Genomic DNA, 27,605 nt, shown 5'->3' with positions numbered 1-27,605 from the left:
TCTGTACCCTTCATACAGTTGTGATGCTGGCATTCCCAATTTTTTCTTTAAAGCCTAGAGATAAATCTTTGTAATATTTAGACATTACAAGATCAAATTCATATCTCGGCATTTAACTTCTCTGACTTAAGTGGAATCACATGAGAAAGACGGTTGGCTCACTAGTTATTATAGGGCTGTGCAAAACAGCATCATTTCGTTTCAACTTCTGTTTCGCCATTTCAAAGGGATGGTGTTTCATTTTGCTGTTTTGAGGCACTGTTCATTTTGTTTAATTTAGTTTAAAGTATTTCACTGTTTCAACACGTTTTGCTGTTTTGTCCATAGGCTATAATGGGGAATCAAAAAAACGCCTACAGCTTTGTCATTTTTTCCTTGATTTGGATGAGAATTTCAGGGATGGTAGCTCCTTCTGAGGACATAATGTTTGCCAGTTTTCAAGGAGTTAGGTCTATGGGGTTTTGAGAAACTGCACCTCAAACTGTTCAAAGCAAAACTAGTATCACTTGCCGGCAATAGCAGCATGCTGTCATCCTGCACACAGATCCGGGGGCTGTGTCCCCCGGGACGAGTCTGGCACAGCCCTGCAGCCCTCCAGGGGGGTGCGGGCCCCTGGATCTGGGTGCAGGATGACAGCAGGCTGCCGCTGCCAGCTGGGGCCAACACCAGCACTGGGTTTTTCCCAGCACTTGGTGCGGGCTATGCCATGAAGACTCAAGTGCTAGTGCTGGCCCCAGCTGGCAGCAGGAGCATGCTGTCATCCGCATGCTCTGCAGCCGGCAAGTGCGGAGCTTTAAAAAAACCCCCAACAAACCCCACACTCACTGGCTCTGCCCATGGTGATTGGGGCCTCTAAAGGCTCATGGCAGAGCCCCCCAGCACAGGGCAGCAGGGATCCCCTCCCCCTGCCTGGCACCCACATGGCAGTTGCCCCATGGCGCAGCTTGGCAGGGTGCCGCACACTGTCTGGGAGTTGGGGCAGCTCCACATGTCAGCCAGAGTCCCTGGTTTGATTCCCCAGGTCTCTGATTATTTCCTCCAGCTCTTCCTGGGGATGGGGATCTGCATGTGGGGTTTCAGTAGGCTGCTGCTGCCAGCTGGGGAAATAGCTCAGAGCCACTGCCATCCCCAGCTGGCAGCGGCAGCCTGCTGTCAACCTGTATCATCCGGGGCCCTTTGACCCCTGGGAAGAGCTGGGGGAAGCTATCAGAGGGCTGGGGAATCAAACTGGGAACTGGGGGAATCAAACCAGGAACTGCTGAAACCCCATATGCAGATCAGGGGCCTGCACCCCCTGGAAAGAGCTGAGGAAGCAATCAGAGAGCTGGGGAATTGAACTGGGAGCTGGATGTTAATATCAGAGCAGTCTTTCCCCCCTCTTCTCCATCCCTCTCCTTAGTTTCTGTTAGCTGCAAGCAAGCCTGGCTTCAAAACTTGAAATGTTTGAAATGTTTCGAGTGACTTCATTTCATTTCAAAGCCTTTAATTTAATTTCGATTTCACTGTTTTGAGCTCAAAACAGCTTCAAAATGGAACAGCTGTCAAGATTTTACACAGCCCTACTAGTTAACTACGAAAGAATAGATTCTGTAGCGAGGGGTTATCCTCATGCTTCTTTTCACCTTTTGCTTATGCATTTTGGCATCTTAAGCAGTGAAAGAAAGAAATGTATAAAGGAAAGGGAGGGTATTGTTTGTTCATCAACTGACTTTTCCAGCTGAAGAAATCAACTAATTGGAGAAAAAACACTTTCGCCATCTTTAAAAAGATGGCATATATTGCATCTGATAAAGGCTAATGCTTCACTTAAGCTTCTATAGCTCTTTATGTGGGAAGGGAAACAATGGCATATCGTGTCACAGTGCCCATGTCAACATGACACTGTGTTTTACTGCAGCAAAAAGAGATGTTGCCCATTCAAACGTGTTTTTTCTCATAAAGATTTTAACACTGGCATATAATATTTTTCAATCTTCTTTAGTGTAGAGATAGATATATGTATTATATTTTTTCTCTCAACACAATTTTGTGACTGCTAAAAATACTTCAATATCTACTGGGGCAGATCAATTTTACATCAATTTAATGAAACATTGAATAATTACACTGATGTCAATATACTTCAAATTTATTTATCCTAAGGTTTTACAGAATCTATCATTACACTTTCACTTTCTGCTTTTCTTCCTTTGTTGGCCGTGGGAAAGCATCCATGGTATATGTGTATCTATTGTGCTAGAATCTTATTTTGGGGTGAATTGGGATAGCTCTATTAATTTCAGTGATTTATGGCAAAATTTTATAATCATTGCAGTTATGATGGAAAAGCTTTATCAAAGGGGGTGGTCTGTAAAGGGGTTCCAGCAAAAGGGTGCTGTAAAGGAGACCATTGGATTAGCTTTATCTCCTCTGAAACCTTATTGCATTGTTGAAGCTCCTCACATCAGAACACCTTCAGGCTCCTTTGTGCTTCTCCTTTGGTCTTTGTAAGATATATGATTTAAGAGGAACACAGATGACTGGCCCAGGGCTGGGACATGAATCAAGATCCAATATTATTTTAACTTACTTATTGGTGGCTATAAAATTATAGAAGTTGGCCTGACACCTTCAATTGGCAATGCAAGCAGAATGGTAGCCAGTAAAGGTATCGCACACAATGGTGGTGTTCACTTTGGGCTCAGCCCATTTAGGAGACTGATTATGCAATTCTGCAAAGATTAGAGTCCTTTTAGAGGTTCCACCTTTATCCGGAGGTACAGAGAGTGATGCAAGCTTCACCTGGTGGTGATAAATACGAGATTTACTTGACCAGGTAAACATCTGAGAAGGAGGAGTTAGGGCTTTTATCCAACTATAGAAAGAACTGGTCATTGAGACTTAATAAGGAGCTGTGCGGGACACTGAAGATTCACAGCATTTTGACAAAAGACCAGGCGTTTTAGCTAAAGGAGGAGGACAGCATTTGCTTAGCCAACCATCATCCCAGCAGTCTATTAGGTTTGAGCAAGCAGTTCTTCATCCAGGTGCTGACATAAAGGAATCAGAAAAAATCCAGCGTATGTGTCTAATCAGGCTCCAGCTTCCAGCAATTGTTCTTGTACACCTTAGGATACTTTTGCATTTTTAATAATTATATTTAACTTTGATGTGAGGTACAATAACTGTGATTAAAGCAATTGTTCCATTCAGCTAAAATGCTTTCTGGTACTGCACTGGCACAATGCTGCAATATTTGAAATACAAACACATGAAGTTGGGGGAAGGATATTTTCTTTTAAAAATAGTTTCCAGTGGAATTTTTTAATATTGTCTTTACAACACCCCAAACATGGATCCAGTATTTTTTCTTTGATAGCAGACGTGGGTAGTCATGTGGACCATGACTATTTGGACTCTGCTGCATTGTCACTTCTTACATTCTGAGGCTGGAGTGAAGGATTAGCAATGTCATAGCATATTTCAGGAATGCTGTTCTTTTTTCCCTTCCCATTTTCTTCCATTCTATTTACCAGTTCTCTTTTGATTTTTCTAACTAACATTACTTTTGAAATTTAGCATATAAATATTTCCTTCTGGGGGCATTTATACTGTGCTGACATATTTGTAGTGTTGTCCAGAGGGGAACCAATTCCAATACTTGTATGGGCATTTTCTGTATTTTATTAATATTTCCCTTTGATGACCTGTTCACTAATGTCACTGCAGAGTGTGCTGCCCTGGAAAGTATGTTGTTGTTCTCAGTCTTTATGTATTGTCTGCTTATAGGTTTACATGTCAAAATCTCTCATTAGAGAAGTGCTTATGGGAGTTTTCCAGTATTTCTTTTAGCAGAGAAATTCTCATTAAAATGCTTATGTTGTTGGGGGTAAGCGGTGCATTTTCTTTATGGGTTACAGATCCAGACTTTCTCTAACACCAGACTCAGACTACAATGAGCTTTACATACTTAGGTGGTAGAAATGTGGTTTGTGTCGGAGATTGTACCAGTCACTGAGTTTGGAAATTACTTTGAGTACTTAAGTACTTTGTTGGATTGGGATTTTCAGCACCTTGAAGGACTAAGCTCTTTGACGTTTGACTCTAAAACCTTGTTTGTACTTCAGATATGCTATGTGTATTTGAAAATAGTTTGTAACACTGTCATCTGATCTGGCTACAACTAGTACATGTGAACAGCGTTCCAATAGCTTTATTCACAAGCCAGTCCTGTGTCATCCATGGTTCTGTACCTCTTCCTTTTATACCTCATATCAATTGACAAAGTACATATTTCTTCTGTGCCTTAGAAGGACTCTTTTACAAAGGTATATTGCCACCTAGTGATAGCTTCTGCTCTGCTCATTCTACTTGTGGTTTGTCTCAGATTCGTGATGGACAGTTATTTTCTTCTGTGTTGGAGTTCAGGTCGCTAGTTGCATGCTGGGAAATTCTGAGCACAAGAACTGCAACCTGCTTAACCTTGTTGTGTTACGTACAAAGCAAGAATGTACAGTCCAGTGCCTTTTAAAAGTTTGCAGCACAATACAGTGGAGTGCAATGCCTCTTTTTGAAGCTGAAAGTGTATTGTAACATGAGCAATTTAAATTACTCTCCAGAGAAGTTCTTTGCCATGGACTGTGTCCAGTGCTTGCTTTATGGTAGAAATACTGGTGAAAACTTGTACTTGTTTTCTGAGCATAATTTTAACATTAAACCTTAACTGGATTTCTCTTTTGGCCTCTTTAATTGTTGCTGACACATGGATCCAACCCATTCACAGAGAAGATCAAGTTTCTGGATTAATTTTGCATAGTAGGAAAATGCATTATGATCAGATGGAAATAACTTTGTTTATTGTTTTCCCTGTCTCTCTCACTGTGTAGATTCAGCATTTTGGTCTTAGATTGAACTGTGGCCTGATCCACATTTCTTATGTTATGTGTTTCCTGTTGTTTCTGTTTTATCTCTAGACACTTTCATTCTGACATCTAAATTCCCTTGTACTTAAAGGGACAGATTTTCTAGTCATCTCACATTATTTTTGTGAAACACAGTTCTTAACAGTAAAAGAAACCAGCATTGCCACCTATTTTCATTTGTTCTTAGGAAAAAACCAAAATGTGTGGGTCATTAACCCCTTGTGTAAATTTGTCTACACTAGCTAAAGGCTAAGTACAGACATTAAAAAAGCCTGTGGCAAAATCACTCCATCACACTTCACTTAAAGCGCTGTAAGTTAGAGTGCATTTCAGCTGAACAGACTTTCACTGTTCAGTGGCAGGGGGAGGGGGGCTCACACTTCCCAAGGTGAGCAGGGAGAGGGAGGTCTCCCACACCTCACAGCATGTTCTGTGAACTTTTCAGGCTGATAGAGACTCCTGAGCACAACAAAATGAGCAAGCCATCTCTGTTTGGCTGCCTGGCACAGGGAAGCAGTCCTCCCCCCTGCTGCTTTATGCTCTGCTGCTCAGTGACCAGAATCAGAGAAGCAAGGCTGGAAGGGACCTCTGTGCTGGAGTGGGGATGCCTGGGGAGGGGCTGGGATCCAGGCAGGGGAGCCCATCTGCTGAGTGCTGGGGCTGGGGCAGGCTGGGCACTGGTATCTCCCTGGAGCTGTGATAGGGGCTGGGTACATCTCATAGAATCATAGAAAATTAAGGCTAGGAGGGACCTCAGGAGGTCATGTCGTACAATCCCTTGCTCAAAGCAGAAACATCTGCAATTAGATCATTTCAGCCAGGGCTTTGTCAAGCAGACCTTAAAAACCTCCAAAGATGGAAATTCCACCACCTGTCTAGGTAACCTATTCCAATGCTTCACCACCCCCCTAGTGAGAGAGTTTGTCCTAATAGCCAACCTAAACTTCCCTTGCTGCAACTTGAGACCATTGCTCCTTGTTCTGTCATCTGCCACCACTGAGAACACTGCAGCTCTATCCTCTTTCAAACCCCCCTGCAGGTAGTTGAAGGCTGCTATCAAATCCCACCTCAGTCTTGTCTTCTGAAGATTAAATGAAGCCAGTTCCCTCAGCCTCTCCTCATAAGTGATGTGCCCCAGCCCCTTCACCATTTTCATTGCTCTCTGCTGGACTGTCTCCAACTTATCTACACCCTTTCTATTGTGGGGTGCTCAAAATTGGGCACAGTACTCCAGATGTGGCCTCACTAGTGCTGGACAGAGAGGTGTAATCACTTCCCTCGATCTGCTGCAACACTCCTACTAACACAGCACAGTATGCTGTTAGTCTTCTTGGTAACAAGGACACATTGTTGACTCATATCCAGTTTATTGTCCACTGTAACCCCCAGGTTCTTTTCTGCAGAGCTGCTACTCAGTCAGGTTGTGGCTTATGGCTGGTGGAAGGAAAGAAATGGGGCTGGGATCAGAGGCTGTCATTGACTTGGTTCAATGACAGCTGGCAGGTGGGGGTGGGCCCGGTGCTTGGGCAGAGCACAGGAGCTCTGCCCAAAGCTAGGGTGCAACCCTGCACAATGCTGCCTGGGATGGCACTGATCACACTCCAAATTAACCCTTGATGGGATCAGGCACAGGCATTTGATAAAGAGCTCCAAGAGAAAGCACTTTAGTCAGAACAAGTAGCAATGGTCTCAATATGCAGCAAGGGAAGTTTAGGTTAAATATTAGGAAGAATTTTCTCACTAGTAGGGTAGTAAAACATGGGAACAGGTTACCCAGAGAGGTGGTGGAATCTGAGGTCCCTTCAAATCCTAATTTTCTATGATTCTAGTCTAATACCTCATCCATTGAGGGTTAACATAGAGCATGATCCACTATTTTTAAAGCAATCTAAGAGCCACGTACTTCTGCGCAGTTACGGCTTTAGAATGCTTTCTGGGCAATTAACACATGATAGGTGTTAAGTCTGTACCTAGCCAATGTTGTTTCTAAATGTAATAAAGATGAGTGACATCATCCTGACTCAATGGATAGACAGAAGAGTGCTGTAAAATGGTAATGTGATGTCCAAAATTAATTCATTATTTCTTAATTGTCCTGCAAGTTTGTCTTGTTGGGGGGCAGCTTATGATTAAGACCAATGAATACCTGGTATTGTCCTGCAGACGTTGAAGACATGTAACAATGCAAAAGTTCAAGGTTTAAGCCATACAAGCTGTGCATTTCCAGCAAGGAAGAGATTGATCTAAAATGTATCTGTATTTCCATATGATGATAATGAAGAACTAATTATTGTTTATAGCACTGTACTGTGAGTATCTTTCAATATTTGGCTACACCTTGCCACAGAATCTTGGTTTTCACAACTCTCTACCTTTGTCTCATCTTTCTGCTTTACTTCTTAATTATGAATCAGATTAATCCAAATTTATGCATTTAAAATAGGAAAAACACAGACTCCTTTTTTATCATATGGTTATCCATTATGAAGTGATGGTAGCACTGCCTGTTATATAGGTTGTGAGGCATTGCCAGTGATGAACAGCTGTTTTCAGTTGCTTATTACCTTGTCAAACTTTAACAACTGGGATTAAAATCTTCATGCTATCTCTGTCTCCATGTGAATTATTCTTTTTGCGAGGGGTAGAATTTCAGCACAAATAGTACAGCCATTTCTGCGAATTAGATTAAGGAAAACATCAATTCATCCATCAATCTCATTTTCCCTCCTACAGCTTTCCAAAGGTAAGAGGCAGCAGTTTCTGATCTCTCTATCCTACAGAATTTATAGTGAGTATGCTCTCAGATCTAGGCCATTATTTCTCATAATTTCGCAGTATTTGTTTTTTTTCTGCTTATAGTTACTCCTTGGACTGTTAGAAAGTCAACATACGGCTTTATCATTTATTTCCTACTGTGTGATTCTTTTGGGGTGATAACAATTGCTGGTATTGTTTGACCTCTGTCTTCTTGGTGAGGAGTATGGTGAGGAAGCACAAACAATTCAACAAACTTCTTGAGCAGGTACAAGAAAAAGCTGATGACATTTTGCTTTTTCCCAAATATAGCTCCTATGTTTGTGGCAAAGGAAAATAATGTGGGTAAAGCTAGCAGTGTCTCTAGTCTTTGCCATGGCTGGCTAAATATATTTCATGGTACAGCTTGCTTAAGATTTCATTCTGGAAAAATGATAGCTATAATGAGTGGATGTTTTTCTGATGCTTCAGTATTTCTTCCCCATCTTCTTCATCCATGTTCTAGGTAACTCAGCTTCCTGCTTATCTTTTTCCAGTCAGTTTTTGTTGGTTTCCTGAATGGTCATGTGAGACAGATTTTATTATGCTTTCTTTACCTTCTGTCAGCAATGTCCTAAAATAACACGTTTCAAGACATTGAGCTTTTTTTCTTTATCACCTGGTGAAGAAAAGGCCATCTTGACATATGCTATGGTACATTGTAATTTTCTGCAGGTAATTTTTCATCATGTATTGGAAGGCTCAATTTTGCTTGCTATTTCTTAAGATTTAAAAACATGCTGCTCAAACTCTGTATTGAACTGCAGTCATTGTACTAAGAAGTAGATTTTGATAGTGATAAGCTTAGTCTGAGAGATGATGAGAACGCTGCAGGTGTACGTGGGTTGGGCTATTTGATTGGCTAATACACATGCAAATATCAAAATGCCCTGTGCTTTACAGAAGTCTAAGATTTATTTTGGAAACTACAATGCCATGATGCTGTACTAACAGAGCATTACACACTGTACACAGTGGGACCGCATCCCAACACGGTTATTTACATGAATATTATACTGGTGGGCATTCTCTGCGTATTGATCATGTGCAGTACTGCTTCCTTGTTAAAGAATATCTATTCTACTTCTACATCCAGGAAAGATCAAAAGAGTTTTTACTGTTGCTGTAAGATGCAATTATGTGATTCTTTCCTATTCATCCTGCCAGAGAGAAGAAAATGGTGATTCTTTTTGAACTGTGATTGCATCAAACCCTTCATCTAGGTGTTGCTATCCCTCCTCAGTGGTGACACAGGTGAAAATACACTCAAAACTGAATTCATCCTGGGGTTCATTTTGAAAAACTCTTTTTTGCATGTTCCATCTTTACTGAACTATAATTAAATATTTAGTGATTTTTTTTGATGCTCTGCTAAGTTGTTTTGGTGTTATTCATTGTCCTTAAATACATTTCTTTAAATCAGTCTAACAGAAAGCATGCTATGACATATAAATATATGCTAAGGATACTTTTCTCTTTTTATTTCCTTTAGTCCTTTTATCTTCTTTTATAACAGGAACTATATGTTGCAGGATCTTATTTCAGATGTTCTCCGCTTTCTTGAAGGTCTTGAAGTCTGAATACCTAGAGCCCTGTGTAAGCCATCCTGTTTTCATCAAGTCTATTCATATCTTGTAGGTGGGGTACAGTCATTGCATACAAATGTATTAAAATTGGTCGTATCTTGCCAAACCACTAGCTGATGATCTCAGATTTTGTTGTTTGTGAATAGGTGTTGTCACAAAGTTAAGGCCAGACTGATTGTAGGACCCAGATTTTTTTATGCATATAAGAATAAAGGCATCTAATAAAAGAAGGCTTTCACCTCTACATCACAGTGAATCCATATCAGAGGATCCATATCAGTTGGAAGAACTGAAGAACTGGTACCAGCTTTCTGGCTCAAGCAAACATCACAGCATTGAACCCATGTTTATATGGCACCGGCTCTGTTAGACAGAACATATCATAAGGAAGCCTGACAACTGGCTCCCAAAACAGGTCCTACACTCCTAAGTCATTTATGGTTAGTGCTCTAGAAGTGGGCAAAAGAAGAGATTAAATGACACTTTGAAGGTGAATCTGAAGAAATACAATATTAACATCAATACCTGGGAGACTCAAGCACTGAATCATCACCAACAGCACCGTGATATATAACGTATCAATCATTTTGAGCAATCTTGCCTCACTATGAGGCAAATAAATCCAGAGACAAAGGGAAAGAGCTGTGACCTGATATCAGCAGGATTCACTTCTTCCTTCTGGAACTATTTGCCACATCTGTTGCTGAACATGCAGATCCTGCCTCCTCAGTCATCTATGGATTGACCAACAACTTCCCTATTTACTGGAAGACTGTTATACTCGCATCAAGGGACCACTGATGACCATGGCAATGAATAAAAGTGTTTTGCAATTAAACATAAAGAAAAAGAAGGAAAGAAGAAGAAATGAAGAAAATAGGAATCTGTACTTTAACTATTGTGTATAAATGAACATCTATGGATATGAACATCTATGGACATGAAATTACTTATCCTTAAAGAAGAACCCAAGCATGTTTGATAGATTTAAAGTCCTGTTTTTCTGCATGTATGGGAGACATTGCAATTTCTAACGAGGTCAGCTCTAATGAGGTCCAAATACTATATTTCCATACACAAGGGGATGACAAGGTCCTGCTGTTTCGTTTTCCGCCCTGGGTCTAATTAGAACAACAGCAAAATATTACCTAATTTTTGCTCTTTGAAATAAAAATGATTGTACCAGGGAATCCTCTTGAAATAATGCAATTTCTGGCTTGCAGCTGTGAACAAGCAATTATTTATTTTCATATTACCAACTTGCTATTAAAAATTAAGGGCTGCATTATGGAGTCTTTATTTAAATAGATTTTCTGCCTAATTTACTCAGGGAAGGATAATCCTCTGTACAGTTCTACTATAAAGTTTTATATTAAATATGGTGAGGGGTCCAAAAGTAAGCAAAATGTTATTTGTGAGAAAGACAGGGTTAAAAGCCTTTGTATGTTTTTAATGCTGGATCAAGTGCTAGTCATTTAAGTAATGAAGTCATCATAAGCTAGTACATCACAAGCTTATTCTGATACCTTACTCAATGAAACATATTTTGGGTCTTTATGTTCTAGATTTTGAAAACAAAATGTAGTTGTAAGCGCCCAACCTTGAAGAAACAACTTTCATCATATTGGCTAGATTTGACTTGTATGCATTATACAGTAATGATTTTTAAATCTATTTTTAATTAATGAAGTTGATTTATTTTAAATCTAATTTGTTTACATCTGTTTCCTATTTCCATCTACTCTTTAGCAGTACTACTGAATATTCTGAGTTCTACTGCATTAACCAAAAAAAACATGACTAGCTTCACAAAATCAAGTTTGCCTGACGCACAAAGGTAAGAGATTATTTTCATATTGAATAACTTCCCTTGATTTTTATTAATGAAACATAAGAAGTACTGTGGACATGCACCTCTTTAAACTCCTAATCAGCTGCCCTTTAATGGAATGCTACCAAATACTCTCAATGCTTTCTGTAGCTAGGGCTTGTACAGTTAAATTATAAAAGACAACAGCATGATGGCAAAACATCTAGATAACTGAAGAGCAGCTGTCACACAAAATTGATGGGCATTAAATTTCAGTTATGCACAGAAGTGTGATTGCCTTTGAACTTCTGCTGTAAGAAAAGATATATAGTGTTCTGGTCCGGATAAACAACAGAAGGCTGAATAAGCTGTCTACAAAGCAAGCCATAATATCCAGGAGAAATTGTTTTGTGGGTGAATCAATGAATCAAGTCTCATGAAATCTGATTTCAATTTGAGGCTCTGCCATGGATCCCCTGTATAAACTTTAGGATGTGTGAATGGTGCACAGCTCCATGCTATTTAGAAATATCCAAGCCAGTTTGGGTATCACAAGTGGTATAGCTACATTAGTATTGTGCTTTGCCAATGTGAATATAACCTGCTTCTCAATTGTGCTAATTAGCCTGGGCTTGGCCCACTGTTCTGTGACATGTAAGCATGCCATCCATGAGTTAGGGTACGCTTATGTTGAAGTAACAGCTGTGACTGCAGTATAGTATGAACGTAGCTGACCCAGCTCAGGCACTGGTAGCAGTCTACTTGTGGAGCTCAAAGCAGGCTGCAAAACCTGCCTGAGAAGCAGGGCAAACTAGCTTACACAGGGTGCATCTACATGTGCAATGAGCATGTAGCATAAACTCTGTGCTGGAATTCATTGCTCCCAGGTTCAGCGTTCACACGTGTACATGGGACCACAGCATGTTGAGCCAGGTGTAGGAGCCCTAGAGGACAGAGAGCCTGGGGGGGTCAGCCTGCTGGCCTGGAGCTGCTCTGTCCTGGCTCAGTGTGCTGCAGAGGGGCTGGCTGGGGCATGAGGGTGCTATAGTGTGGGGCTAGCCAGCAGGCATTTTGGAGCACTAAATATCTCTGCAGTAGGATAGTACAGCAAAAACTCTGTTATCTGGCACCCATGGGGAATGGGAGGTGCCAGATAACCAAATATGCTGGTTACCTGAGAGGCTGGTTACCCTGTCCCGCCCCTCCCGCCATGTCCGGTGTGCCGCTGCCCCTCCCACTACGTCAGTGTGCCAGGGGACAGGGAGGGGAGTCCCACACAAGCTGCTGTACCCCAGGCCATGGGGGCTTGGCAGCGAGGCTGAGGGCTTGGTGAAACAGGAAGTGTCATGTGGGCACTTCAGGTTTTGCTTTACCTTACAAACCAGCATGCCAGTTAATAGAGCATGCCAGGTTGTAAGGTGCCAGATAACGTGGCTTTTACTGTACTTGTCCTGGAAAGTACTATCCTACAGCAGAGTTAATTAATTTACTACACCCTAATAGGGGTGCACATGTAGATGGTGATGCTTTACTGTGGAGCTACTGAACCATAAGAAAATTACTTATGCTGTATAACTATGCTGTATAGGCACCCTTTCACACACATAATGGTAAGGAAAGTAACCTTAGGCTCCAGTTGGAAACTTGCTGCAGGCTCTTTGGAGTATCGCCTCTGCTTAAAGAAATATGGCAAGGAACCTTCTTTTTCCTTGTATACCTTGATCATAATCATATGTAAAAGTGTGTTTGTGTGGTATTTATTTTATAGATATATAAATCTATCCTCTTTATGTCTGTGACTTGCTTCTCTTCTAGCCATGATGGCTGTACCTACGTGAGCATGGATGTTTGTTTCCCCCAAGACAAGAAGCAGAGGCCCACCTTGAGCCATTGCTACTTGTCCTTAGGGAACACCTGTGCCATATGCCCTCTTATGTGTGACAGGTTACTCTGGGTCCTGGGGGCCTCCTGGGACTGCAGCAGTGGTGATTCTGCTGCTCAGAGCCTGGCTTGTAGCCGAGTGTGGCTCTGGCTGGCCAGGCTCTGGTTTTAGGAGGCGCGACGTTGCCTCTGCATGAGCTGTCCTGCTTCTTTTTTGTGTGGGTATTTTGACCCAGGGACCTCCTGGGGTCAAAACTCCCCTATGCGCTGCTATCTTGCAGCACAGAGAACAGCTGAATGTATGGCATGTGACACCACAGCTGTGCTCATCTGGACGTGGTCAAAGAGGCTACTTCAGACCATCTGGCCCAAGTCACTTAAGAATTTGTATCTGCCCCCTGCCCAGTGAGCATGGATGAATGGCATAGGCAGGGGGCTTTTGCAGTGGTGCAGGATTTCCTTCCCCAAAGGAGCTACGCTGACAATCTCTATTAATACAGGTTTCAACTCTCCTTCACTAGCCAAGAAGGGTGGTGGTGACTCAGCTTTTCTGCCTAGGAAAACACATCTATTGCACCTGTTCTTCCATACACAAGATCCAGTGTTAACCTTTTCTGCACCCACTCTCTTTCTTAAGGCTCAAAAGGGAAACTTTCCTGAATAGGATCTTTTCAGAACTGATTTTCAAACTCTCAATCCTTTAGCAGTGAATTAGTTAACTCTACTTCAGAGCTTAAGTTGGTCACTGACTGAGATCAGAAAGAAATCGCTCTCCATGGTATAGTGTTGCCTGATTAGAAGCTGTTATGTGGATTTTGTGCCTTCTGATTTCTTTCAGTTGTGACCATTTTGATTTTTCTTGGCAGACTGCTAGCAGGCAGTACTGGATATCCAGTTATATTGTACTGTCTGGTTCTATTATTTACAGCCAAGATCTTTCTATTGTGAGAATGATCTTTGCTGGTCACATGAGTAACACTCAGATCAAGGCTATGTGAGACATCACAGTTGTAATGGCAACTGAACTGATTTGAATGAAATGCTGTGTCAAAAGTCCCTAGCACATTTTTATTATGTAATCAAAAGTCAAGTTAGAAAAGGATAGGTCAGACATCTAAAGATATGATATCCATAAAACCAAACACATTAAGAAAAATTAGACATTTTAATGGTACAGTTAAAAACTCAGAGGGCTAACTTAAATGTCTCTACATTTTAAATCTCTTACATGAATTAATGCAATCTGATTGACAGAAAATGCTCTCTCTCTTCTCCCTTTCCACCACTGCACCCCATTTTGTACACAAATGCCTGTGCACACTTTTTTCATGCACTAATAACTGGTGTGCAAATGAAGAAATGTATATCTGAAAGGTTCCTTGCCCCTTACATATGGAATCGCTCATTTCTGTACACGGGTGTAATGCTTGAAAAGTGCACTCATGAGTGTTTGCATACTCAGAAATGGGCATTTGGATGAGGCCTCTTTGAATTTCAGGCCCAAACCCTTCACCACAGGAATCAAGTTAAAATGGAGGAAGGCTTCTTAATACTCCATGTAAGAACACTTGTGGTAAAATGCTATTTTTTAAAAAATTGCAGCCTTTACTGGTCTGCTTTGCTTTTGGGTAGTGAATAGAATGAGATCTAAGAAGATGGGGAAGTGTTTTGATCCTTTGACCAAGCAATTCTCCTTTGTGCAAACATGCTTCTGCTGCATGAAAAAAAAGACAATCAGGGCAAGTACAAAGTGAAAATGAAGTAGAACTCATGCAATAGTGACACGGAGTCCAGCAGGTTTCCACTTGAGAAGGAGAGGCCTTCAAGAAAAGAGTATTATAGTAGCCAAGGATTAAAATGAAGGAAATTTTTCTTGGAAAAGTAGTACTTTCTAGACTAGCAGCCAAAAGAATGGCTAGGAGTGCATACTATATAGATCAACTTGGTAAAATGTAAGTCATAATTGCTCTTTGGTAAGGAACCTAAGTCCTGTAACTCCATTATATTGGGAGTATCCTTAGCTAAAATGGCAGAAGAGGAGAAGCCAGAGGATGTATATGTCTATCTCCAGCCCTCCAGAAAGATACAGTGCAGAGAAGTTGACCCAAAATGATCATGGAAGGCTTGTCCTTTGTGAAAACACTATATAAAAACAGCTTGGGTGGTGCCTGCTACTTGCTTCTCTATATATTACACAAGAAACCATAAATGATAACTATTCCGGGATACTGATCCTATTTCAAGTGTTGAGTGAAATCCTTATAGAGTGTATACTCTGGATTTGTGACATGATATAAATTTTCTGTGCAAGTTTTTGTTTTTCTTGAATTTTAGCTTCATTTTGTGAACATCTTTGGAACAGTTCAGAAAAAGGTTCCCATTTGAACTAAAAGGCATGAGGTTTTTCTTTTCAAGAGCCATCACTGTTTTGACTATAGAAGTGAATTATATGAGTGCTGCAAAGGTTATGAACAGAACTTAGCTGTTTCATCTTGGATGCTCCCAAAGAGAAACTGACACTGGGGTGATATGGAAAGGCATTAGAAAAATGTTAGCTGTAAATGAAGAGGGTAACCAGGGTATTTTTCTGTGCTTGAGTTTTTGTTCCTCATGGTATTTGTGAATCAGCTATTTTCTCTAGATAAATATATGCACACTAATATTCACACAGACACATGGAAGGTTTATGAAAGTCCCAGTAACCTGCATCTCAAGGAGCTTGTACACCACCCATGGGTGTCATCATGGGTGTACCCAACTTTAGGAGTCTCTTCCCAAGAGCACTCCTCACTTTTTGGGGGCCTCCCACTCTACATACTTGCCTGCTATGCCTTGATAGAACAAATAGACAAGGGAAGGCTGCCTGTTGAGTGAAGAGGGCCTCAGGAAGCGGACCCTCGTCTGGACTGTGGCTCTCTTGGCCTCATTCCACTTTTTCCCTGGCTGTGCCTTCTAGCTTGGAGCCTACTATTTATGGCCATGAGCTGCCAACTCAGCAGGTGTACTCTCTTGGCCTTTGGATCATGGCCCTGTGAGCCCTTTATGCAAGCCCCTGTGGCCTTGGGCCCTGCTTTCATGGGCCCGGCTCTGGCCTTTTAGTCTCTGGCTGACGTTACCCCTCGTAGGCTCTGGACTTACCCCCAGTCTCTATCTTCAATCTTCTCAGTTGAGTCTGAAATAAAGGTTGTCCCCCCAAGCACCTCTTTCAGTGGCCTCCACCTCCTCTATAGTCGCAATCCAGTCTACTGGGGAACAAAAGACAACCACAGGCATGAACACCTGCCTCGGCTCCATACACAATGTTCTGCCTGGGGTTTGCCCCACCCTGCAGCAGTCTTCTCCAGGCAAAAAATAAGAACATAACAGGTTAAAGTACTTAGTTTGCTTCTAGTGTGGGATCTCAGGTTTCCTTCACCTTAGCTGCTGCTCTGAGACCTTCCTTCAGGGCCCAGACTTCAGTCCCTGCACCCCTCCACCAGGAGCTCTATCTCCTACAGCCAGACCCCGCCCCCTCCCAGCCCCAGTCTGAGGCTTGGGCTTATGAAGGGTGTTTCAGGTCACCTGACTCTCTACTTGCACCCCTGGGCCATCACAGGTATCCTGGTTTTCCCTGATAAAAAAATTGCAGCTCCTCTGATAAACACCCCCCAATCCATGATTAAAATGAAAGGTCCTCCACAACACCCTGCCGGTACCCCTCACTCCCCACCACAGGTCCCCCAGGCCTTCTGGGTGCTCCTCACCCCCCACCCATGGCCCCTGCCTCCCACAGCCCTGCTGGAGTGGGCCCATAGGTGCCAAGGCTACAGGGCCCAGGTCCACAGCCCCGTGCCCCTGGCAGGGGGCAGCAGCTGCTGCAGTGGAGTGAAGCCCAGGTCCCCCCTGCTGTCTGCCTGTTGCAGGCTTGGTTGGGGTGGGGCCAGCTTCCCACTGCTGTGTGCACTCCCAGGGGAGCTAAGGGAGACCCATGTCCCCCAGATCTGTGTGTGGGGCAGGGACAGGGCAGGAAGCCCACTGCAGTCTTGGGCTCCCCACCCTGCTGCCCTCCGCCAAGGCCTCTGCAGCCCAGCAGGTGGACCCAGAGCTGCAGGGCTGCACAGAAAAGCTGCTTGCTGCTCTGAGCTCTATGCTGATGCTCCCCTGATGAAGTACCTGCTGGGCATGCAGCAGCAGTGAGGGGCACAACTCCTCCCCTCACTAGTAACAGGGTAAGGGCCCTGTTACAGAAATATAAATTGTTTTGTTGCTATGTATTGAAGCATCTGGGCTGGGATTTTGCTGGGATCCTTTGACCCTAGCTGACTTCCTTCCCCTGAGGCAGGGGGCTGGACTCGATGGTCTTCCAAGGTCCCTTTCAACCCTAACATCTATGAAATCTAGGAAATCTAACACTTGGTTCCATTGCCTAAGATTCTGACATCTCTGAAATGTAAAACATGTCACTTTCCTTTGGGTTTGTCACTCTGGGAACAAGAGACTTCCTTTGATGTTCCATTGCTGGATAAACAGAGCCAGTGCCTCAGATCTGTGCAATCACTGAACCCCATTGAAAGAGAGACTTTTGAATATCAAACATGAATTCTCACTGTTTCAGAAGAGTACCTTGTGTAGTCCAAAAATTAACATTCTCCTTATGGCTTTTGTGAAATTACAAATTAATTACCAGATGCATAATTCACTCATTTATTTTTCAAATATTGAAAAGGAGGGACCCTTTAGTATAGATGCCAGAAGCCCCAGTCAGGATCAGAACCTTTGTTGTGTTAAGTAACGTCAAACTGAGCAATAGAAATGATCTCCCTGCAGTAAACTGTCAGCTGTTCTAGTGAGGGACTAGTTGGCTTCGCAGAGCTTTGCTATTTCTAACTTCTATAATTTACATTATTACAGTGTTGAGGCTACATTTAGGTTTTGAATTTGTTCTTTCTCTGAAATAAGATATGTTTGTACAATCGTACAAGTTCTGCCTATTTTTAAGATGGTTTCTTAAGCTGTGAAAAGAAAGCGAAGGTTAACAGTTAACCTAAGCTGCATAGTTCATTAGGTTAGTGTGATCAAGGCACACTAATTTCTGTAGCCAACAGCGTACAAAGGAGTAATGTGTCTAACATGGTGTCCAGCATCCTTTGTGATTCTGTAGTCTAGATGACTAGGTTCCCTTTTGGAGCTGAGCTGACCAGGTGTGGCCTTTGGCTAGACTCTGGAGTAAAGCTCCAAATAGAAGACAGGGTAGATTTGTGCATAGAATAACCAAAACATGCATGCTCTCTCTCTCTGTCTCCAACCAAGGCCTTCTTAACAGGGTGGGCACTTGAAAAATAAAAAACAAACCAAAGAAACAAAAATCGCTTTACAATATTTAAACGGTGCTGCCAGATTATAACATTGGGTTAATCTTAGACTGTAACCGCTTGGTGGAGTCCCTTTAAAATTATTATAAGTTTCCTAGCAATTGGCCCACATTCTTTTTTCTTTTCCATTTAAGATTTAAGAAGACATATATAGGATATCGTTCACCTTTACCCTCAAATTTGTGCTGAATACATTTTGTCGCATGTACCATGAGCACTCTTTTTCCTGTGGGGTTTCCAAATGAGCTACATTTCTAGCATAAGCATGCATAAGCCACCAAAAGTATTTTGCATTATGAACAGTGATGACCTGATTGTTCAGCTCCAGTTCTTAAATGGAATCGCAGAAGCTTGATTATGTGACAGTGAAGAATAGGGAAGGAGGAGTGAGAGAGATTTTCAACCTATGTATCTAAATACTGAGTTAGACAGGAGAGGAAGGTGGCCAGAGGAGAAAGAGAAGAAACATGGTTCCAATATATCATTCAATATTCAGTTAGAAGAATACTGTCAAGCTGACCTATTTATTTTCCTTGCCATATGTTTGATGAAAAAATCCATGCTGACTCCATACATCTACAGCTTTTTTATTATATTGTTTTACTAAAGAAGTTTCTATGCTAATTCATTTAATTTTTCAAATGCAACTCTCCATTGCTACTATGTAATTTTAGCAGCCCATTTATGAGATGGCCCTGTTATTGGAGAAACTGCTGGGATAGACTGATACAATGGCAACAGCTCTATACACAGCCAGTACAGTGCAAATTTTTATACAAAAAGTTGATGACTGTCCCTGATTCACCCTGGCCACTCCTGGGCAAATCCCATCTATGTTGTCAAGATATACTACCAGCTGGAAGAGGTGAATCCTGGGAATACAGAGGATCACTATCACTGTGGCTGAAAAAGACTGCAGTCAGATTGATCTTTTGCATATTATTTCTTCTTCTGGGCGAGAGTCCTCAGCAGGTGACAGGGGGTAGAGAAGGGGGGTCATCCTCACAGGCAGTAGTGGAATTATATTCTTGAAGAGATGTCCCCCACCCCCGACCTGCTACAACCCCCTTGTTATTTCTCAACTCTTGTGAATCTCTCACAATACCTTTCCCAGGTGTCAAATTCTTTCTTTTTCCACTGGACTCACAACCTGCCTTCAGTCACTGCATCTTAGTTTCCTGTCATTTGTATTTTGTCTGCACACTGCATAATCCTAGAGAAGGCACTCCAAACTTTTCTTTTAAAATAAGATGTATATGTTACTATGAGAGGGGTTTCAAAAAGTGTTAGTGTATCTAAACAGACAATCTCTATAGCTGCCTTCTAGACATTTCTGATGAGATTCCTCTTTTTCCATGTAAATGTAAGCAATACTAACTTGGTAATAAGCCCAGTTTTTCCTCTGATTTTGACTATAGGCTCTGAAATGCAAATCTTGATAATGAGAATTAAGATGGGCTGTATATAATCAGGACATACAGTGGAGATTTGTTTTTAATCACCGATCTTTTAGCTAGAGAGGTTGTGGAATATCAGTACTTGGAAGTTTTTATAGGTACAGATCAGACAAACACTGGGATTGTTTGGGCATGGGATTGGACTAGGTGACCTCTTGAAGTCCCTTTCAACCTTATTTTTCTATGATTCCACAAAGATGGTCTCACTTCCTCAGACTAAAACCATATGTACATTTCACAAGGACACCATCTGCATCTACTATGTATAATTTTAAATAATAAACTAGTAGTAAACTAACACAATATGATGCAAAATACATATTTACTATAGTCTTTGTTTCTGTATAGAAAGCCCCCTGTCAACTTTCCAGATATTAAACTTCTAGTTCCCCCTTAAAGGGCTTAAAGCCCTATACTACCATGATACTTCCCAAGGAGAACTTGACTCTAGGAGGGTGTCAAGATCAGAAAGTTTTACTTGTGGAAGGAGAGAGAAGTCTCTGATTCGTTGGGACCAATAGGCCATTCCCCACCCTCCTGTCTGGCTCAGTGATAGAAAACTTGCTGCATTGGCAGGTCTGATTTTTGGCTTGAGAATCCCAGCTGATGATCTCAGCAGGTTTCTCCAAGTTTGAAGCCAACTTTTTGAATAAGGTGATGCTGACCAATATAAAATGTTTCAATGTAATTTCTTGCAAGGAAGCAAGGGATCAACCTTTATTTCCCCTGCCTCTCTGTCTCTCATTTAGGGTGAAAGGTGCCATAGCAAATTGTGTCTAATGTGTAGCCGATCAGCAAAATATCCCCACCCTGACACCAGGGATGAAAAGGAACTTGAACATTTTGCCATTTTCAGTGAAAATTTGTCAGAATAAAAGGAAGTTGAAGGTGTTGTTTTCATTGCTATTCAGTCACTAGATGAAGAATGGCTTAGGAAAACCTGGGCAAAATAATAGAAACTGGTTTTCATCAAAATCCTATCAAAAGGGAAATGAAGGTATCCTTGCAAATAATGAATCATCCTTTTCAAAGATAGGGCTCCACTGTGGTGCAGTCTGCTTAAAGGCAAAACAGAAAACCTAATGCAGCTTCAGCTTGTAGTACCAAAACTTTAAACATTCCATAACTGTAAACAGTAGACTGTGAGTCCATGGGGAACATTTTGGTTTTATTAATCATTATATAATAAATTAGAACTAGGGAATTTGAGTAAAGCTAGGGCTGAGGGGAAGATATACAAAGAGTAAGAGCCTTGTTATATGTTGCAGTGTCGATCAGTGTTAGTGCTAGGCCAAATTTGGGACAGTCACACTTTAAGGCTAAAAAATCTTTTTCAACTGTCCCCCACCTGCACAGCTATGACTTGTCAATAGAGAGCTGGTGAGTAGGGGCCTGACTAAGAGCTGCAGTTGTGCATTGGCACTATAGGGCTGGTGAACCAGGACAGGCTTCTATCTCTGCTCTAGGTAGGGGAGAGGGGTATGAGAGATGGGTTGGGGGGTGGGGGTGAGAAGAAGGTGGGAGGCAGAGAGTTAATGGGATGGGTATGGGTAATGAAATGGGAAGTGTAAAGTAAATGGGGTTGGGGAAAGAGTGGTGAAATGAAAGAAGTCAGCTCCTGAAGGCTAAAATAAAAAGTAAAAAAAGAAAAAAAGTTAAAAAGAAATGAAGAGGAATTAAATTAAAGAAGGTCTTGTGTTTTAAAAAAATGGAATTTGGGATTGGGAAGTACTGGTCATACTTTCTAGGGTGGCTGGGAGGTGAGGGAAGGCACTTCTGGGGGAGCTACTGCCCCTGCTCCAGGAAGGAAACTGTAGTTCACAGGGACCAGATTCAGCCCTCTGCCTTGTTCCCCCCACCACCCCCATTGGACCCCACTCCTGGACCCATCCATGCTCTGAAACCTGGCTAGTTGGTTTGTGCTCTGGGCTTGCACCCCTGGGGTGGGAAAGTCACATCTTCAGGGTTGGGAGGGGAAGTTGGCTTGGTGCAAGACCCACCCCCTAAACAATAGAGTTCAGGGGGTGGAAAGCTTGTTCATACAGAACAGAAGGGTGGGGGAAGGGATACTGCATCCTTGGATGCTGAAGGACTGCAACTTGTTTGGAAGACATAGCGGGATTGCTTGCATGACTGGAGCACTGTCATGGATGGGTACAAACTGTTCAGGAAGGACAGGCAGGGGAGAAGAGGAGGAGTTGTGCTTTATGTAAAAGAGTTGTATGGTTGCTCAGAGCTCCAGTATGAAACTGGAGATAGGTCTGTTGAAAGTCTCTAGGTTAGGGTTAGAGGAGTGAGCAATGTCATGGTGGGTGTCTGCTATAGGCCACTAGACCAGGAGGATGAGGTAGATGAGGCTTTCTTCAGACAACTAGCTGAAGTTTCCAGATCACAGACCCTGGTTCTCATGGGGGACTTTAATCACCCTGACATCTGCTGGGAAGGCAATAAAGCAGTGCACAGGCAATCCTGTGCAGTTTTTGGAGAGTGTTGGAGACAACTTCATGGTGCAAGTCTTGGGGAGACCAGCTAGGGGCCATGTTCTCTTGGACCCACTGCTCACAAATAAGGAAGAATTGGTGGGGGATGTAGAAGTGGATGGCAAGCTGGGCAGCAGGGACCACATGGGCATTGGAGCACCCACCCCATATGAACTGGCACTGCATCTCCGCCTCTCCCTGGACTATCAGGTCAGATGTGGGAGCATGGGTTTTGAATTGGTTGGTGCGGCAGTACTGCATAAAGGTCAAGGCCCTGCAAGCACAGTCACCATCACCAACCATAATGGTTGGATGGGGAGTGCCTGCAAGCTAGGGCCCTTTATGTGGCTAGTGACAGAGATCCTTGCACCCTGGGCAGCAGCAAGGGGGGCCTGCCTGAACCCCCATCCTGGCCTGGCACCCACAGTGCCTCTGAGCTCCCCACCTTCAGCCTCCCCTACAGCTCAGGGAGCCCATGCCAGAGCCTGCCTTGACAGCTCCACAACCTCAGCCCCAGCCACAAGGTATGACTGGCCATGTCAACACTGACTGCAAGCAGTGGCTAGGAGCACCTCCCAGGCACGCTGTGGCCCAGTGTCCAAAGAGTCCACCCAGAGCTGCACGCTGTTGCTGCCAGCTGAGACTGAATGGAGCCACCAGCCACACCAGCCCCAGCCATGTGATAAACCATGGGGAAGAAGGTCCTCCCTGCCCTGGTCCATGCCCTTTCCTCCCCTCCCTGCCTGGCTGCACTCCCCTGGCCCCTAGGTTTCCCCCTCCACAACACATAGGGAGGTGGGAGACAGTGCAAAACTTTATTAAGCAGGCTGTGCTTCTGCATCTAGATGGGTACTGGCCTTTCACATGCCAAAGAATGCATCGATGCTAGTGGTGATGTCCTCCTGGGCTGCAAGGGGCAGGGATGTGTAGCACAGCTACAGGTAGCCTTTCAGGTGGCAGTGGAGGTTGTGGGGCAGCCAGGGCTTGCCCCTTATGCTATCATAGCTTAGGGTTCCATGCCAGTTGAGCAGGTGCACCCAGGGCACCAGGGTGATCAGCAGCAGCAGAATGTAGTGGGTTGAGCACCCCTCAGTCTATGCAAACAGCTCCTCACACAAAACCCAGGACAAGCACAGCAGGGATATGCTCAGGGCACAGTGCCAGCATGGGGGGCAGGGTCTGGCCCCAGGCCACCTCCCCAGCATAGATTCCAGCAGGAAGGGTGAGGGCATGGGCAACTCCTCATCCCAGTCACCCAGAAGCCTCATGCCCCCTGAGCCAGGGTGCCATGGGCTTGGCAGCAGCAGGAGACAGGTTGGCCTGTAGGAAGAAAAAGTGGGCCAGCAGCCTGGAGTCATGGCAACAGGTGCTGCCAGGAGCCTGACCTGTCCCACCCTGGGAACGGGATGGAGGAGGCAGGCTGTCTGTGGTCGGCACCCAGTAGCCCACCTGCCCCAGGGGTGTGAGCGAGGATCGGGGGGATCAGCTGGTGGCTACCTGGTCCTGGTCCTGTTTGGCCAGTTTACCATTGTCCCTGGGCACTTGTGCATGCACAATTCCCAATCTGAGGCCAGGAAGTGCACAGCTGCTGGTACAGAGCATCTTATTTCTGAAATGTTGCAAACTCTTATAAACAGCTTCTTTCACATGGTTCTGCAGGCCCTGCAGCTGCACGTGGTGGAAAGCCTGCAGTTGGCAGCCAGGATGAAGGCTCAGGGTTACCTCCACCCCCAGCTGGGGCCCTGCAGATGCACTGGCTCCATCAGAGAAGGACCCTGGACTGCACCATCCCCCTGGACTGGCTGGTGATGGCATCCGAGGACTATCTGGTAGATGCATGGGCTTGGCAGTTGGAGGACATGGCCTGCAAGGAGGTGTGGGACTGGTGCAAGGAGGTGAAGAACTGGGTGGATTGGGAGTTCTGGGGGAAGCTCCTGGCCCTGGAGTGGGTGGAGGTGCTGTGGGAGCAGAATATGATCCTGGCGTGGGCAGCGCAGGCCACAGGCGATGATTGCTTGGCACTGGACACTGTCCTGGCCGTGGTGGTTGCTTTCATGCTGCCTGCTTCCCAGTCACTGACCATAGTCCTGCCTTCACCCTGGCAGTCACCTGCCACCTAGCAGCAGGCACCCGTATGGACCTGGGAGGAATGTCTTGTGCCACCTCCAGCAGCCAGGAACCCCTGGCCCAGTCCCTACCCCAAGTTCCCTGCCACCCAGCCCTCCCACCTGGGCTCAGGCCCACCATTTGCCCCAAGTTCATGTGGGCATGGAGTTAGAACTGCCTGCAGTGAGGCCAGGACTGCACACTGGCCCTGCACACCAGCTGCCAGAGGGGAAGCTACCTGCACTGGGGGACCACTAGCTGCCATCAGCTCTGGGTGACTTGCCCAGCTGCTGGGCTCACTGTGGACTGCACACCCACAGAGGAACATCCAGAGGTCAGGGTGCTGGCTACCTGTCCCCAGGCTCTGCCCCATAGATGTCCCCACCCCATTGCCCCCACTGCAGGATTGTACACAAACCACATTTTAAGTAGTTTGGACAGGGAAGAGGGTGTTTTATTGTTGGTGACTAGGGTAGGTGGTGGAGGGGCTCTGTTGTTCCAGGGGTTGCAACAATGACCCAGGGACATTGTCTTTGGTGAACTCAAGGCAGGTGGTGAGGGTGCACCAGCATCCCTTGAGGTGGCTGAAGGCGCACTCCACCAGGGCATGGGTTCAGCTCAGGCACTGGTTAAGGTGGGCCTGGTGGGGGTCTAGCTGGCTGGTGTAGAGCCATATGAGCCAGGCCAGGAGCAGGTAGGCAGGGTCCCTGATGAGGTGGGGTGGGACCACCATGGTGCCCAGCTGCAGGTCCAGCACCCCTGGTGTGAAGCAGCTGCTCTGGACCAGGACTGGCAGGGCAGAGTTGTGGAACACGTGGACATCATAGGCACCACCTGCCCAGCTGGCATTCACATTGAGGTCACTGTAGTGGTCAACGATGGCCTGGAGCACCATAGAGTGAAAGCCCCTTTGGCTGTAGTAGGGGTGGTCACCATGGAGTGGGCAGATGATGGGAAGGTGGGTCCTGTCCAGGGCCCCAATGTATGGGGGGATCCCAAGGTACAGAACCCCACCACCAGGGGTCATGCATGCAGAGTGCCATGTGCCCTGGCATGTCTTGGAGGGTGCCGCACACCTCCAGGATGGCCTTGCCCACTCCCAAGAGATGGCCCACATAGCAGATGCTGGTGGGCATGGCCAGCTGGAGCAGGGCGAGGGCCAGCTGAGTGTCTGTGGGGAGGGGCACCCACATGGCGGTGTCCTGCCACTCTAGGTGTGGCGGGAGCTGCTCCAGGAAATCCCAGAAGGTGGCCCAGGTCATCCAGAATGCCTTCAGCCACTGCTCATCATCCCAGGGCTCCTGGATGACATGCAGCCACCAGTCCAGGCTGGCCTGGCAGGCCCAGATGTAGTGGAGCTGGAGGCCCAGGATGGCAAGGGGGATCCCACTGGTGGCATCCAGCAGCCCATCATCAGCATCCCTGCTGGGGTCTGGACAGCTGGATGGGGTCCATGCAGCAGCAGCTTCACAGTGGCAGTGGCTCTGGAATAGTGTGGTGGAGCCAAGCAGGTAATCACTGCATGTGGGGGAGCCAAGTGGGCCTAGATGGCTATGCGCCAGCTGGCAATTGGCACAGTGGGCCAGCACAGTGGCCAGCAGAAGCCCAGGTTGCTAGTCATCACTGCCAGGGGCAGCCATAGTGTGGGGAGGCAGAGGCAGTGAGGAGAGAGCTGCCGTGTGCTACTTCTGTGCTGTGCACACTGCTCCTGGCCTGGGAGATCATTGGCCAGGGAGCAGAGAGTGGGGCTGACTTTTCAAGTTGGCTGCTAGCTGCTGACAACTGCATCTGGAACCTCAAGCTCTTCCTGGTGGTGGCAGAGACCTATTGCAGGGCCACAGGAAGTGGTACCAGTTTGCTGCTAAGAGCAGTAAATCTGCTGCCACATCTCTGCACGTGTAGATGCCTGTCTGGGAGCATTTACTTGCAAGTAGTTTATTTGTAAGTAAATGGATCTCAGATCAAATGCACATGTAGATGTTCCCAGTATCTTAGATGTGTTCTATGTGTAGTACTGTTACACTGTTTCAGTAACTATCAATCTCAAAATATATGTACATGAGTTTAGATAGGATCCATATTAACCCCCCCCCAAAAAACAAACAAACAAACAAACAACAAAAACACACACATGGTTTGCTGGGGAGGGAGCATCTTGAAAGCTGTTTAAAAGATGTTAGCACTGCCTAGCCCTTTTGGAACCTTAGCAATTCTTGACAATCTGCTTCTGTTATAATAAACAGCACTTGTCATTTAGAAGAAATTAAAGTAGGTACTCAGAATTTGCCCACAGTTTAAGTATTTCTGAGCTGCTGTTGCCACATACAGCTTGAATTGTACCTTTTAGAATTTTTGTTGTTAGTATGCAGTAACAGCACTGCTATGTTGAAACACTAGTTTCACTGGCTGTTGGAAATGTCTTGGCTTCACTGGGCTATTTTAGCTGTATTCATTATGGTTTCAAGTCATTGTTTTTTTGTTTCCTGATTCCATTAGCATATTACAGCTGGAGACCATCAAACAATTACCTTGTGAAGTAATACTTCTCCCTTACTTCATTTGAATAAGTTATTCATCCTTGTTTTGAAGTATAAGCCAATTGGAAGTTTGGCAATCCTGATAGTGTGATGAACATGTAATCAGACTTGTGTTCATAAGAGGCATAACAAGGCAACTCTGTACCCTGGGCAGTAGAGTACAGGTGTCCATCTAGTTGTATGGGGCAGCGCTGGCTGCTGCTGCCAGTACTTCACACTTCTTAAATGCTGCTAGAAATCAAATTTGTCATATGCAACTGAAGAGAATGACTTGAACATTGAAAATAATGAGCTAAGTTTCCAATAAAAAGATTGCTTCATTCTGATTATATTAATAAGCAGTTGTAGGGCCCCTTTTCCTCAACAATCCATGAACAAAATTCCTGAGAGGGTTTATAAAAGAAATGCATTGCATTTTCATAGGTGTACTTGGTAGCCATGTTGGTCTGAGAGAAGAAGACATACAAAAACTAGAACTCTTGGTTCTAAAATGCTTTTATTAGACCAAGTTGCAAGAAAATTGTCCCTTTCCCGCTATACTTTTTCCAGAGCCTGACTTTGATCCTAAAAGCTTGCAAAAAAGGACAGTTTTCTTGCGATTTCCCAGTTGATCTAATAAAAGATTTCATAGATTTCATAGACATTAGGGCTGGAAGGGACCTCGGGAGATCATCGAGTCCAGCCCCCTGCCCAAAGGGCAGGA

At 44.5% G+C, this 27,605-nt stretch overlaps 1 long non-coding RNA gene across 1 annotated transcript; it reads right to left on the bottom strand.

The window, feature by feature from the left end:
• Positions 1–404: 404 nt before the first annotated feature.
• LOC109322226 lies at positions 405–19,343 on the bottom strand. Its single transcript, XR_002104338.1, has 3 exons — positions 19,329–19,343; positions 4,091–4,100; positions 405–505 (listed from the first exon to the last, which is right to left on the bottom strand). It is a non-coding gene; the product is annotated as an uncharacterized LOC109322226 (long non-coding RNA).
• Positions 19,344–27,605: the final 8,262 nt, after the last annotated feature.

Source organism: Crocodylus porosus, unplaced genomic scaffold (genome assembly GCF_001723895.1).
Source record: "Crocodylus porosus isolate Cpor-Errol unplaced genomic scaffold, CroPor_comp1, whole genome shotgun sequence".
NCBI lineage: Eukaryota > Metazoa > Chordata > Crocodylia > Crocodylidae > Crocodylus > Crocodylus porosus.
Note: the sequence above shows the minus strand (reverse complement) of the source record. Positions and strands in the feature narration are given on the sequence as shown.